Below are 6,511 nucleotides of genomic sequence, written 5' to 3'. Positions count from 1 at the left end.
TGAAGGTCACATTCAGTTTGCTGAATGTATTCTCTGTCTTAAATGGTCGGCCTATTTTTCCTTCTGCTGGATGATGTATCCAGTTTTCTAATAAACAAAGAGTATACTAAACAAGTTGATGTTCTGTGTGTCTGATACCTGTACCTGTTTGGCAAAGCAGTATATAGTTACTGCCTACACTTTTGGCTGTGCATGTGTGATTTTGATGGGAATATTATATTTTTATATCTGTGTAGACTTTTTCAGCAATAATTGAGTTTATCCTTCTGTACAGTATTTAAGGTTTTGGTAATTCATCATTTATTTGTATTTGTGCAGTGTGCAGTTACCAGGTTATAAATAAATAAACAAATAAATAAATGTGACATCAGAAGAGATGTACAATGACAGTAAAATGTGTGAAAGTACTGGAATGTGAAAAATGTGTGTGAGTCTCCACATGTATAAAGCGGCTGTATACCATAAGGAAAAGGAGCAATGGATGAATTACATAAAGTGCTTACTGTCCAAAACGACAATGAGTCATGTTTGGCGTAACATAAATATTCAGTGAGTTAACCCTTCGAACTCGACAAACGCAAAATGCGTTTTTCGCACCTATTAATCTGAAGCTCTTAACTTTGGTTATGCATAATGCACAGACAAGAATCATATGTCTTTGGAATCAAGAGAACTATCAGCTAACTTCACCAAGTCACCATATGGATGCAAAATCAAAGATTTCTGCCTGGCACTAAGCATGTATTCCTCTGTCACGTCACCGGTGGGAAGTAGGACCCAAATGCAAGCTGTAGGGCAGAATCCCCTTCGTGGGGAGTTTTATTGACAGGCAGGTTTGGGCACAGAGACGCAAACAGACAAGGACACAACTGGAGAAGATAGGACTGGGCACTTTACCAGACTAAGGAATGAGAAAACACAAGGAAGCTGATAGTGACTGACAGAAGGGGAGGAAGGTTGACTAAATGGGCAAGACATGACAGTAAACGCCCCCCTCCCAATCCTGTGCCCTCCGGGTACAAGGGCATCATTAAGGGGACACACAGACCAGGGCAAAACCAAGGACAACAGGGGAGACTAACCCCCAGGACACAACTCATGACAGGCCAGGTAATCCAACAGGGATGCTGACTATGGACCAAAAGACAGACAGTGGGTGTCAGTGGGTAAGTGGGAACAAAGGACACAGTAGAAGGAGACAAAAGGGAGGGATTGGGCATCAAAAGGACCAAAGATGGCACAGGGACAGACAAGGCAGGACACAACCAGACAAGACAGGCAAGCAATGGAACCAGTGCAACAATAATATGGCCAGGAGAGGGGAACCTAAAGCGGGAAGCAAGAGTGACTGGAGTGGGGGCTGGAACAGTGAAATCGGGCTAAGAGGTGAAACCAGGGAGAGCCACGGGGAAGCAAGACTACAGACCAAAGACTGAGGTATTAGGAGGGGCAAGACACTAGGTAGCATGGGAGGTAAAGTGAACAGTTCAGGGCCTCTGATGGGCTCCGGGGTGCCGCAGAAGGGTCACGGCCAGGGGGGCCTTTGGAATCCTGTCTGGGTCTGTAGAAGCTCCACTCGTCTGCGGCAGCCGAGGGAAGAACAGCATCGGTAGACGGCGAGGGGTTGGCAGAGTCGGAGGGTGTCGAGGGGCAGGCAGGACAGGAACTGGACCAAACCAGGGACCCTGCAAAACAAAAACACAGGCCAGTACCTGCGCCATGAGGAGACCGGATGTGGTTCCTTTTGGGAATCATTGAATGGGATACCCTGAAAGACCATCTTGGACCAAGCCTGGATCAGGAGGCAGGTCTGGGTAGCATAACCTCGTTTTTTCCTCCTGGACCTCAGCTCACGACTGGATTTCTGTTGACCCTGCCGTTGTCGCGGCAATAGCCTCCTCGGCTGGGGAAACTTTGGCCACGGGGCTGACACCACGGAGTGGGACTCAGGGCAAGACCTGGAGGCTCCCACTCCATGTCCTCCGGGGGAATGTTCTCCAGGTCAGCCCCCTCTGGGCTGGCATTGTCCGGAGAGTCTGATGCCAGGCTGGGGATGCCTTAATCCAGGCTGACTGTGCCTTAATCCATACTAAATGTAAATAAACATAATGAAATTTAAAAGAATAAAATGGTAATTAGAGGAAAATTTAACGTGTAAGTTTTTAAAAAAATGGGCTTTTCCTTTTATCCAGATGTCTGCAAGCGCTGTGACTGATGAATGGTGATGTATGAGATCCTGAGACTGGGCGACGCTTCCAAGGATGGGTGGCAGGTGGCATTTCCCAGGAATTACAGGCTGGAGATGCCTGAGGAGCTCTCCTGGAGGGAAGACAGAAAAAGAAGAAGGGAACAAGCAGAGGCTGTGGGGAGAAAAAGGCTGCAGAACCAGTTAAAGTTGTACAGGTGGATGGTACAAATGCCCTCAAGTCTTGGTCCATGAGGGTTCCTGTTTTTAATTTACAAAAAAACAATAAATTAATTTTAAATAAATCTTAAGGCTTCTCATTTACATCTTTCTAGTAGTTAAAACACATACAATCAAATAACTTGCCTGGTGATTTTGGAACTTCCGACTCCAAAGCAAAATAATACAGATTACAAGTACATGCATTATTCTACTTGGGGAAAAGGGATAAATTAAATAAAGGGTTAACTTTGGAATCTAAAACAAAAACAGCAATATCATATCAAGGGTCTTCAATACCTTTTTCCTGTGTCTGCTCCCTTTACATGTAGATACTGATATAAACACGTACCTTTAAAATATATTATGTTTAGTTTATAAGCTTATTTCATTACAACAAACAAGCACAATCCATAAGTGCACTAGGCCTAACACATGGTTCAGAAGCCTCCTACCCCACCTTACACCAGCCACATGGACACCATCTGTCCAACTGGGCAACTTCAGCATCTTGTGCCTCCTGAAACGCCACCTCAGTTTCTTCTTCTTCCTCACATCCTTCTTCCTGAATGGTTTCCAGCCATGATCTGCCTCCTTGTGACACAATAGATCCCAAAGCATTCCCTCTACTTTTCTCTCCTTCTCCCTTAACCTCCTCCACATTCACTCCTACCTCACATCCATTCTCCTCACCTCCATTTACCATATGCATTACATTCATACCAGCCTCCGCCCCCTCCATCTCACCATTGGAGGCCCCTTTCTGATACCTCCACATTTTCCCAAGTAGCCCTTCCCAATCCCTCCTTATCCCCCCCAACCTGGACAGTGGGGGTGTCGCTCGTGAGCACTCCTCCACACCGACTCCCCAGTCGATCACCTCGTCACACAGGTTCCAGGCATCCCAGTACTGGGTGTTGATCCAGGCAACCGCTGTCTGAATTTGCTTTCTGAGGAGTAAATGATAGATAGCTAACCAGCTATTTACAGTGATAATTAAATGAATAAAGACCAGACAGATCTTCAACCATACACAAAATACAGTTGCTATAATTATTATAATCATGGGCATAAATTTTATTTAACAGTAGGGGGGGGACAATAGATATAAAATTTCTCATAAGCAATTTTTGAAGGGGACACAAATAATACAGTCTAATTGTACTTATGAAGATTTGTCCCCACAGTGAAAAACTTTATTTCTGTCATTATTATTGTAGCATGGAGACTGTGTCATTATGTTTATTTTCAAAGTTTTTCTCAGGTTCAATGACAAAGCAGATTTTTCTTCAAAACTATTTATTACATTTTTTGTTATGTTGTTTACGGTCAAGCCATCAACATACAATAAAATTTAAACATGACTATTATTGTGAAAGATATAAAATAAGTAATGTTTTGTATCAAAATCAACAATTAAATTATCGATTTACAGTAACTGTTCTATGCAAAAAAAAAAAACATCTGCAATTTAAAGCAAACTTACATTAATGAATAGACACTAAACAAAAGTACCAAATGTGTTTTTCCTGGTATAACTGGGCCCCACAAACTCTTGGCATATGTTGTTTATGTTAAAGTTGTCCAGCTCGTCTTTCTGCATATTGCAGACTAACAGACTGTGAAGTCTGTCTTGGCCCATAGTAGCCCTTAGCCACGTCTTTAGTCTGCGCAATGCACTGAAGCTCCTCTCAGCTTCACATGAGGACACTGGAACCACCAACAAAATTCTGACAAGGACCTCAATCTGGTCAAACAAGCCTGAAGGGCCAGTGCTTTGGACAGGATCTTAGTCCGTATTCAATAAGCCTTTAGGTGAAAGGAGGTGTAAGAATGAGGATCTTTCCCCTTTTTTAGCATGAGAAATATTAGCTTGGGCAAGAGGTTCAGGTTGTTGAACATGTCCAATAGGAGAGAGGACAACTGGGGCCATAACTTTTTATAGAACTCTGAAGGAAAGCCATCGGGTCTGGGACATTAACCACTTTGCGAAGCAGCCGCCATGGTGGTCAGTTCAGTTACAGTGAGAGTGATAGTGACATCTAAATCATTCACAGCCACACATTCCTATGAAGGAATGGCTAAATCCCTAAAGAAACTATTGAACTCTAGACAACAAGTGAGAGGAGAAAAACTTGAATGCATTATTCATTTCTAGAGGATTTGCTCGTAATAATGAGACCTTGTTTGCATCAGTAGTTCAGCAGTATGTTGAGACACTAGAAATTCAAACTCTGCTTGTATCGTTAGATGCTCCTTATAAACATCATCAGATAGGGAGAAACATATCAATTGTCAAGATCTGCTTCACGCTGTGTTAAATATGCCATCTTCTCCTTCCACAGCTCTCTATCATTGCTTACATATCAGATAATCTGCCCACTGGTATCAGTCTGCAAGGTTTCCAGCGATATGGAAACAAATACATCTGGAGATATATTTAAAGAAAGAAAATTGGCAATTTGTTGTGAAATAAAATCAACAAGGAAAGCAACTGAGTGTTGAACCGTCAAGGACACCATGTTCTAACAAAATTTTCGAGGAGACTGGAGCATGATCTGAGAAAGCTATTTTATCATAGCTACTCAGATATTGAGCAAGAAGTCTTATCAACTAAGAAATAGTCAATTTGGGTAAACGTGTGATGAATCTCAGAGAAAAAAACTATACTCTTTTCGAGTGGGATTAAAAAATTGTGAAAACACCTGACACATTAAATTTGTTGGTAAAAGAATTGATCGTTTCGACAGATTTTGAAGGCAGAGCTAACTTGGGGGATGGATGATCCAATTTCGGATTAAAGCGACAATTTAAATCACTCCCCAAGATAAGGTGATAGTTAGAGGTATCAGGTACCAGTGAGAACAGACGCTTAAAGAAAATATCATCACAATTAGGAGCACATGCGTTAACCAATAGTACAGGCGTAATGAACAATAAACTAGTAATTATGACAGATCTCCCATTTGGATCGGGAATCCACATCAGATATGCAAAGAACAAAGGGAATAGATGTATGCAACAATATTGTTACATCCCTTGCTCTACAGCAGAAAGATTGTAGAATGATAGATGTAATCTGTCCATCCACACCTGTCGTCTGATGGTTTAAAATGAGTTTCTTGAAAGAGCATCATACGAGACCTTCAGCGATAAAGGTATTGCAGTATTTCACTGTGTTTGATAGGATTATTAAGGCTGTTATAGTTAAAACTAAGCAATTTACAATAGTATCCCCCCACACCTCCCTGGTGAGTCCCAGGTTAATCATTACTAAGGCGTACTCCTAACTGAAGTCTGCTATGAAAATTCGGGTTGAAGGCTGTGGCGCAATATGTTAGACTGACTGAAATAAAGCAGAGAAAACGTAATATAAAGAAGTAAGGAAAATAGAGGTTAAAATGCACGGTAATTTCTTGTCATATCGCCGCAAATGCACATAAAGTACGTACGAATTCACACTGTTACAACAACCGATTGCTGCACATATCGCTTTTGAAGGTGAATGCGTACTTGCTTACCAGTTATATCCATCCCTGCGTATATAGCTAACAGAATGTCAAACACCATTGCTGTGCTCTAGAAGTTGCAAAGTAACTTGCTTGCCTGCTAGTGGCACTCCAGTACATTTCTAAAAGCATGCTCAGGCAGTGCCATCTTGTGGTTTGTCATATGTGGAAGCCTCAACAAGCCAAAATCAGCTACTTTTTTTTCCAAAGTACAAAATTAATTTGTATCAGCTAAATGTATGAGTGTTTATAGCCACCGAGCTTACCTTATTGGAAGACAAAGCAGGACATTCACGTATCATGTAATTAATTTAAGAAAGCGGTATTTTGCCTCATTACGCGTGTATTTAAGCTGCAGTGTGGTGGAAGCTTATTACCTTTGAATAACATTCCTTTAAATATTATGCCTCGGCTCCATTTGCTTGAACAAAATAACGCTTCCTATTGTACTGAACATTCGCTATACAATTTGTTTTTATGAAACTTTCTTTAACATTTAAAAGAAAAGTAGAACTTTCTACATCTGAACTACATAGTACGTCTTCGACATTCCCCGGAAAAATTGACTCTACGCACGAGTTATGACGTAATACGCACG

General features: G+C 41.7%; 1 long non-coding RNA gene across 2 annotated transcripts; it reads right to left on the bottom strand.

Moving 5' to 3' along the window:
- Positions 1-808: 808 nt before the first annotated feature.
- Positions 809-6,493, bottom strand: LOC125722669 (uncharacterized). Of its 2 annotated transcripts, XR_007386502.1 has the most exons (4): positions 6,291-6,429; positions 2,865-3,354; positions 1,768-2,319; positions 809-1,685 (listed from the first exon to the last, which is right to left on the bottom strand). It is a non-coding gene; the product is annotated as an uncharacterized LOC125722669 (long non-coding RNA). The 2 variants fall into 2 exon arrangements; XR_007386501.1 differs by having other exon boundaries at positions 811-2,319; positions 6,291-6,493.
- Positions 6,494-6,511: the final 18 nt, after the last annotated feature.

This window comes from Brienomyrus brachyistius, unplaced genomic scaffold (genome assembly GCF_023856365.1).
Source record: "Brienomyrus brachyistius isolate T26 unplaced genomic scaffold, BBRACH_0.4 scaffold41, whole genome shotgun sequence".
In the NCBI taxonomy this organism is placed as follows: domain Eukaryota; kingdom Metazoa; phylum Chordata; class Actinopteri; order Osteoglossiformes; family Mormyridae; genus Brienomyrus; species Brienomyrus brachyistius.
Note: the sequence above shows the minus strand (reverse complement) of the source record. Positions and strands in the feature narration are given on the sequence as shown.